Source organism: Sander lucioperca, chromosome 5 (genome assembly GCF_008315115.2).
Source record: "Sander lucioperca isolate FBNREF2018 chromosome 5, SLUC_FBN_1.2, whole genome shotgun sequence".
Taxonomy (NCBI): Eukaryota; Metazoa; Chordata; class Actinopteri; order Perciformes; family Percidae; genus Sander; species Sander lucioperca.
The window spans coordinates 35,505,227-35,514,139 of NC_050177.1; the positions used below are offsets into that span (position 1 = coordinate 35,505,227).

General features: G+C 44.8%; 1 pseudogene; it reads left to right on the forward strand.

Annotated features, from left to right (window-relative positions):
- Window positions 1-1,089: 1,089 nt before the first annotated feature.
- Window positions 1,090-4,246, forward strand: LOC116038897 (annotated as a pseudogene).
- Window positions 4,247-8,913: the final 4,667 nt, after the last annotated feature.

Sequence of the window (8,913 nt, forward strand, 5' to 3'; positions counted from 1 at the left end):
TAACCATCTGAGGTTATAACACTGGCGACGAGGATTAAAACCGAGTTAGGTCGAAGAAGAAGTTTCCGTGTAGTTTAAGCATGGCTACTGTGGGTTCACTTAGTGAATATGTCGAGTCGGACGGTGACTGGATTGAATACGTTGAGAGACTGGAGCACTTTTTCCTGGCGAATGACATTACAGAAGAGGAAAAGAAATGCTCCATCCTCCTCAGTGTGTGCGGGGCAAAGACGTATAAACTGATACGCAACCTGGCTACGCCGCGGAGCCCGGGAGGTATTTGGTTTAAGGAGCTGGTGAAGATGGTGCAAGACCACCACAACCCGAAGTCATCTGTAATTGTTCAGCGCTTCAAGTTTCATACTCATGCCCGCAGGCCAGGAGTTTCGGTGGCTGCGTTTGTGTCGGAACTGAGACAGTTATCAGAGCACTGTGAGTTTGGAGCGACCCTGGTTGACATGATGCACGACAGGTTAGCCTGTGGCATCAGTGAAGACGGCATGCAACGCCGGTTGTTGGGGGAAGCTACACTCACGTTCAAGAAGGCGTTGGAGATTGCACAAGCAATGGAAACCACGGCAAATAACACTAAAGACATTCAACAGGCTAACGGGAGTGTGCAGCAACGCGCCGTTCATCAGGTGTTCAAGGAGAAAACGGGCAAGCCAGTAAAGTCAGTTGAATGTAACCGGTGCGGAGGAGCACATTTTGCTAATGACTGTGGTTTTAAAGACACTGTATGTCATAACTGTAAGAAGAAGGGACACATTGCAAAGAAGTGCAGAGCTGCTAAGAATAAACAGAGAAAGGATTGGGGGAAATCAAGGCCCAACATGAACACACATCACCTGGAGAGGGAGGAGGCTGAGGAGCAGATTTCCTTTAACATGTTCGACCTCAGCGAGCCTCGGGCTGAGCCCTTCAATGCAACATTGCAGTTAAATGGAAAGGAGCTGGAAATGGAGGTGGACACGGGCGCCTCAGCATCAGTGATAAGTCAAGCTACCTACCTCAACTTGTGGCGCTCAGAGGAAGCGCCTGCACTCAAAGAGACTAATGTCAGACTGAGGACATATACGGGTGAGTGCATTCCACTTCTTGGAGCTACAGAAGTGAACATTGTGTACCAAGGGCAGGAGGCTACAGCGAGGCTGTTTGTGGTAAAGGGAGAGGGGCCAAGTTTGCTTGGTCGTGACATCCTGCGGAAAGTTTGCCTGAATTGGGGGGAAATCAAGCACATGAGAGTGATTGAAGACATCCTAGGAAAGTACGCAGATGTTTTTAAAGATGAGCTGGGCACCCTCCATGGCACAACTGTAAAACTATGTGTAGACCCCAAAGCGCAACCACGTTTCTTCAGACCTCGCCCAGTGCCATATGCCATGAAAGCCAAGGTGGAGGCAGAGCTGGAGAGGCTCCAGCAGCTAGGTGTCATTGAGCCTATTGAGTTTTCAGACTGGGCAGCCCCGATTGTGCCAGTTTTGAAAGATGATGGTGAGGTACGCATCTGTGGAGACTACAAACTGACGGCCTCACAGCTTGATACCCCCTCTGCCACGGGTGGAGGACCTGTTTGCTACTCTGGCAGGTGGAAAGACATGCACAAAACTGGACATGAGTCACACGTACCAGCAGCTGGACGAGGAATCAAAACAGTATGTCACCATCAACACCCACAAAGGGTTATTCAAGTATAACCGCCTGGTATTTGGCGTGGCATCCAGTCCGGCTATCTTTCAACGCACCATGGACAATCTGCTCCAAAACATTCCCCATGTGGCAGTCTACTTGGATGACATTTTGGTCACCGGGAAAACAGAGGAGGAGCATCTGAGTAACTTGGGCCAGGTGTTGAAGAGGATGGCAGAAGCCGGGCTGCGGTTGAAGCGCAGTAAGTGCATTTTCCAAGCTCCAAGTGTCACCTACCTGGGCCACAGGATTACGGCTCAAGGTCTGTCTCCTGTGGAAGAGAAGGTGAGGGCAGTAAAGGAGGCTCCAAGTCCAAAGAATGTGGCAGAACTCAGGTCGTTCTTGGGCTTAGTGAACTACTATGGCAAATTCTTACCTGACTTCTCCACTGTACTGGCCCCCCCTCTATCAGCTACTGCATAAAGACAGCTCATGGAAGTGGCAGCAAGCACAAGAGGCAGCATTTCAGCAGGTAAAAGAACTGTTAACACTCTGATCCACTGCTGGTGCACTTTGATCCAGACAGGGATGTCATCCTGTCCTGTGACGCTTCGCCCTATGGTGTGGGGGCGGTCCTTTCGCACCAGATGGAAGACGACTCTGAAAAGCCGATTGGATATGTGTCACGCACTCTCACTTCAGCAGAAAAAGGGTACTCGCAGTTAGAGAAAAAGGGACTAGCTGTGGTTTTTGCTGTGAAACGGTTTCACCAGTACCTGTATGGTCGTCCCTTTACCATCTATATAGACCATAAGCCCCTTATGGGTCTGTTCAGTGAGTCAAAAGGCATCCCGCCGATGGCTTCAGCAAGAGTACAGTGCTGGGCACTAACCCTCTCAGCGTATCAGTACAAAATAGTGTACAAGGCGGGTAGCGAAAATGCCAATGCTGATGCCTTTAGCCGACTCCCGCTTCCAGACACACCGAACCAAACTTTCCTGCCCCCAGAGACTGTGTTCATGTTAGACAGGCTGTCTAACACTCCAGTGACATCAAAGCAAGTAAAAATGTGGACTGAGAGAGACCCAGTGTTATCTAAAGTTAAGAGATGGGTGATGCAGGGCTGGCCAGAAGCTGTTGAGCAGGAGGTGTTTAAGTCCTATTTCAAGCGTCAGCTAGAGCTAAGTGTCCAGGATGGCTGTCTCCTCTGGGGATCCAGAGTGATTGTTCCACCCCCAGGGCAGGCACAGGTGATGGACGAGCTGCATGACGCCCACCCTGGCATGTCCCGGATGAAGAGCCTTGCCAGGTCATTTGCGTGGTGGCCGGGGATGGACAGCACTCTAGAAGAAAAAGTAAAGGCATGTGCACAATGTCAAAGTAACCAAAAGATGCCAGCACCTGCCCCGCTCCACCCATGGGAGTGGCCTGGTCGCTCGTGGTCGAGGCTTCACCTGGATTTTGCTGGTCCATTTATTGGTCACATGTTCCTAGTGCTGGTAGATGCACATTCTAAGTGGCTGGACACACACATCATGTCAAACATTACTGCCTCAGTCACCACAGAAAAGCTCAGGAGCATCTTTGCTACTCACGGGTTGCCAGATACTCTTGTGACAGACAACGGTCCCACTTTCACCAGTGAGTTGTTCCAAGAGTTCATGGAGAAAAATGGTATCCGACATGTCTGCACGGCTCCCTATCATCCGGCCTCCAATGGCTTAGCAGAACGAGCCGTGGAGACCCTGAAAGATGGTCTACGAAAGATGTCAGGACATACACTGGAAACTAAGCTTTCCCGCTTCTTGTTCCAATATAGGATCACTCCCCACACAACCACAGGCGTCTCCCCAGCAGAAATGTTAATGGGGAGAAAGCCCAAATCTCATCTGGATCTGCTCCACCCAGGCGTCGGAGCGAGAGTTGTCTGGTCGCAGGAAGAGCAGAAAGTGAGGCGAGACCAACATGCTAAAGAGAGACTTTTTAAGCCTGGGTACTGTGTGTTTGTCAAGAACTTTGTTCAGGGTCCTCCCTGGCTGCTAGGACTCATCAGCCGCCAGACGGGACCGGTGTCCTTCATGGTGGACTTGTTGGATGGACGGAGACCCGCAGGCACCAGGATCACCTGCGTGCTCGCCGTGGGGCTGAAGGGGAGAGGCCTCAGAGTGTTACACGCAAGGACAGTGTGGACAGCTCTGCGGCTGATTTTGAGGTGCCAGTAGCACCACAGCTAACTGATGGACTGTCTGTGCAAAGTGAGTCTGTACAGGTTGGCCAGCCCGTCTGTACCCCAACTTGGCTGGGAGTACACAACCTGCTACAGGACCTGTTGGTCCCACAGTGGGACTGAGGAGATCTAAGAGGCAGCACAAGCCTCCAGATAGACTGGCATGTTAAATGGTCCAAAAGCTAGGACAAAATGTTAAATGTTAAGGTATTAAAGCACAAAGCATCTGGCAGATTGTTGTTTAAGATTGTTTTAAAAATATTATGCAAGACACATTTCTGTAAGATAGGAAAAGGCCGTAACGTGACAGAAAATATTTAAGTAAATGAGTTTACAAAGGGGACCTGAGTTGCATAGTTGTATTTGTTTACATTATGTTTTCACTTAAAGGGTGAGAAGTGTTACATACTGAAACTGTGTCACTGTGTTTACGGGTACGGCACCCTGGAACCTTTATTAATTAACCCAGGTTCCCCCAGGGACGTGAAGAGGGGTACCCCGCCCTGTTGACATGTGCTGCTACCTGCCTGTTTTTCTACCTGTGTATGTGCTGCAGACGTTAAGTAAAGTCCGTTAACCGTTCAAAGTGTGCGTGCATTATTAACCATCTAAGGTTATAACAGTTTTGTTACTATGATAATCATATATTTTTACATCTTGTTCATTAAGGTGTTAGGAATCATATATTTAGTTCTGATAGCAACTACATTATGTATCTTTTGAAAAATTTGCCATTTTATGAATGTCAATTATAGTGGACATCAGGACTATCTTCATGTAAATAATGACTAAGAAGACGGTGATGAAGAAGAGGAAGACGACGCAGAAGGCTCAGTTGAAGGGACAGATGCAGACACAGATACAGACAGGGCAGAGCAGAAAACTCGACGCCATCTGTGGGCCAGGAGTAACATGTATGTTTCATGCTGTTCCACAATTTTAAATTCAGCTGCATTGAGTATTTAAACTGTCATTATTTATCATTTATTATTCTTTTTTCCTTCATATTAGATTTGCACCTGTGTTACCTGGGCTTCCTGTGTGTCAAGATGACCCTACAACACGTGCAGACTGGAGTCCAATTGAACACTTTTCACAGTACATTGACAACAAGGTCTTTGAAGATTTGGCAACATACACAAATCAAAGAGAGCTGCAAAGCAGAGGAGTGTGTATGAACACTACGCCACAAGAAATAAAAATCTTCTTTGGCATTTCAGTCCACATGGCCTGCCTTGGCTATCCCAGAATTAAAATGTTTTGGGCCAAAAAAACTAAAGTAACAGTCATAAGTAGCAAAATGACTAGGGATAGATTCTTCAGGATAAGAAACTCCCTCAAGATTGTCAATGACCTGGCTGTAACAGAGGAAACAAAGAAGGCAGATATTCTTTGGAAAGTCAGGCCAATACTCGATCGTGTGCGGCAAGGCTGTCTCAGCCTTGCAAAGCCAGAAAGGGTCTGCATTGATGAGCAAATCATCCCATTTACAGGCAGACATTCCAGTCAGGCAATATGTTCCCGGCAAGCCAAACCCTACTGGCCTAAAGGTCTTTGTCCTCGCATCCCCAAATGGTCTGATGCTTGATTTTGAAGTCTACCAAGGGAAGAATACCTTTACAGTCCAAAGGTTAGGAGTTGGCAGTGGCCAGAAAGAGTCCTGAGCTGGCCATCACAAAATGGTTCGACAACAAACCAGTGCTCATGGCATCCACTGTTCATGGGAAAGACCCGGAAGACATCTGTACCAGATGGTCCAAGAAAGAAAAGCACCTGGTCCAGGTTAAAAGACCAGCAGTAATTAAGCAGTATAATGACAACATGGGTGGTATGGATCTTTGTGATCGCATGCTTAGCTTCTATCGTATGTCAAGCAGGACCAAGAAATGGACATCACGTGTGATCAGTCACTTCTTTGATGTTGCCATCACAAACTCCTGGATACAATACAAATCTGACAGCAAAGCTCTGCACAGACCATCCGAGAACACACATCAGTACCTGGACTTCAAATTAGTCCTAGCTGAAGAGCAGTTGGAGAGTCCGGAACTGGATAACAGCTGTGAAGAGAGTGAGGATGAGTATGAGCCACCATCTAAAATGAGGATACCACAACCAGAGCCATCTGTGTGCAGACTAGGAGCCATGCACATGCCTGAGATGATGGATACCAAGCATGCAGAAAGATGCAGAAATAAGGGCTGCAAGAGCAAGACATACATGAGATGTACCAAATGCAAGATGTTCCTCTGCATTACCAAAATGAGAAATTGCTTCCAGGACTATCACCACCAGGGCATGAAGTTAACTTTTTTGACCACCAGCCACTGTGGCAGGTGGATTTTTAAATCCACCTGCCACAGGGACTTTTTACCAGCCACTTTTTTTTTGCGTCATAAAGGTGAAAAACAGGAATTGCTGTGACTCTATGATCCTGTCCTGTCCTATTGATGGTAGCCCGCCTTGATAATCCTGCATAGGGGCCCGGTGTTGGCTCGTTATGCCACTGCATATAAGAGATGAGATGACTGACAAAATCAGGAGTAGCCTACGCACACCACAACAACAACAAAACACTGGTGAATGCGCACCATAACACATGAATGTTTTTTGTATAGTTCTTAAAAATAAAAAAATAAATAAAAAGGAAACTTGTTTTGGGGAGAAGAATACTTATTACTATTAATTAATTACTCTAGGCTGAGATTTTCTAGGAACTTTACCAAAAAGGCTCAGGATGCTGCAAATGTTGGTAAAATATGAAAAAGGCTGGTGGATTTAAGACACAAAATAATTTATTGGATGAATCAAATATGAACATATCTGTCATTGTCATTGGCTTGTTGATCTTTACATCGTTTAGTTAATTTCCTATCCTGGCCTGGGACACACATTCATACGGTTTAATAAAGGACTTATTGGACTTTAACTTATCATTACACTTACAATAACGTAGCTGTCCTCAATTTAGGTCATCCTGTACGTCTCATCTGCGTTTTTTCCTGCATCCACCGTGTGCGTTTGTGTGTGTGTCTGTGTGTGTGTTTGTGTGTGCGCGTCAGTCGCGGGGGAAACGGAGCAGCCCCGCCCGCTGCAGAGAGCCGACAATTTGAAACAGCAGCGCTGACTTTAGAGTGAAAAATCGTTACAGCGTACACTGATGTTAAAATGTCTACAGGTTGGCAGGACGGTCTGAAATGTTTTGCACAGTCTTTCGCTGTACGTTTTGTTTGTAATGTGAGATGTTCGAATCACATACACGTCTCGTCTTCATATCAGAAACTAGGAAATTAATTTAACCCGTTCTCACTCCCGCTTGGTCAGTGGCTGCACGTGGGATGCTGGGATTGTGTTAGTAATGAAAATGCGATATGGGGCCCCGGCTGTCAATCAATGTCTTCCAGTGATGCGGGCCCCTGATTGGACCAGGCCCGTAAGCAACCATGTACCCTGCTTACCGATAGTTACGAGTCTGAATCACTCAATTCTCATTGGCTACCGCCAATGTGGCAGGTAGATTGACAGTTTCACCCGCCAATCACAAAAGTTACCCGCATTTGGCGGGTGGGCGGGTGCCAATTTCATGCCCTGATCACCACTAACAAAGAACAAACTAAGAACAAAATGAAGAGTGAAGGAAAAAACTAGATTGGATTCAGTTTGACAGAAGAAAAAAATCCCCAAACAATCAGTTTCACATTAGTTCTATGTTCATTGTTCAAATAACGCTAAAAGGATTCAAGGGGACCAATAAAAGGATACGGACATAACAAAGTGTTAAGCTTTAATAGTAAATATATCCTTGCAAAATGTAAGGAAAAGGATTCAAGAATGATAAATGTGCCTATTGTATAATCAAAATGTCTGTATTCTTGGATAATAATCAATTTACAGCCCAAAATGTATGTATTCTTAGTTAAAAAAAACAACTGGTAACATTTGTATCTACCAAATGTGTCTGTTTTCGTACTCAAATTATCCTGTTGTCCACTACAAAGGACATGCTGTAAAATAAAAATGTGTAAATTGTAGGATGTTTTTTTTTTTTAACCCTAAACAGGTATGGAATCACAAAAAATATGATTAGGAAAAAACTTATTTTCCTTGGTTCTCAGGAGGCTATATTTCTTTTTCACCTGCGAGACTTATCTCCACAGCACTTCAACCCATTCTCAAACTAATTTATTTCTTCCCTTTTTCAAGTTTTTAGCCACTAATGTCGGTCCGTCATTCAGTCGGTCGGTCCACCAGACAGAAATCTTAACCCTCATGTTGTCCTCGGGTCAAATTTGACCCGTTTTCAAAACTTCTATATCAGAAATATGGGTTTCTTTTTAACCAAATTACCCAAAAAGTGAGTTTTCAATTGCTAGTCCTTGATCACTATAGTGAAAATCAATTGAAATATATAATCTAATATCCAGAATTCAATGAAAGTATATTTCCATTGAATTCTGGGTATTAGATTTTATAGCATTTGATAAAAAGTGAAACGGTTTCAAACCTCTCCTCCTGACTAAACTTTGACATACACACGTCTGTGATTATCCATCATACGTTCCTCTAATATTAGTCAAAATTATTCATCATTTCAAAATCAGGTATAATTTCCTATAAATGAGATTTATGAACGTGAATTCCAAAAATAAGTGTAAACTAGTGGTTTTGGTGTTAGTAATGTTAGTGAAAAAAAGCGTCGATAACCTTGAAAAAAGTGAACAAAAAAAGCGTCAAAAGTGCCAAAAAGAAAGTACAAAAACATCAGAAAATGTGTCAAAAAAACATCAAAAAAGGGTAAAAGAAAATTTAATTTTCGATTTTGACCCGGGAGGACATCAAGTGATCGACAGGAAGACAACACAAGGGTTAAGACTATTGTATGAGTCCTACTGATTGGCTTGTTGCTTCATTTATTATGGTTGGTTATGTTCAGTTACAGGTACTTTTGAAATTTCCAACTATATTTTCTGAAACCACTCTGTGTGGGCGTCGACCTTTCCACTAAGCAGTAGGCGTGGTCCTCTTCTGTCTTTGGTACGTGACATTTAGGCCTACGT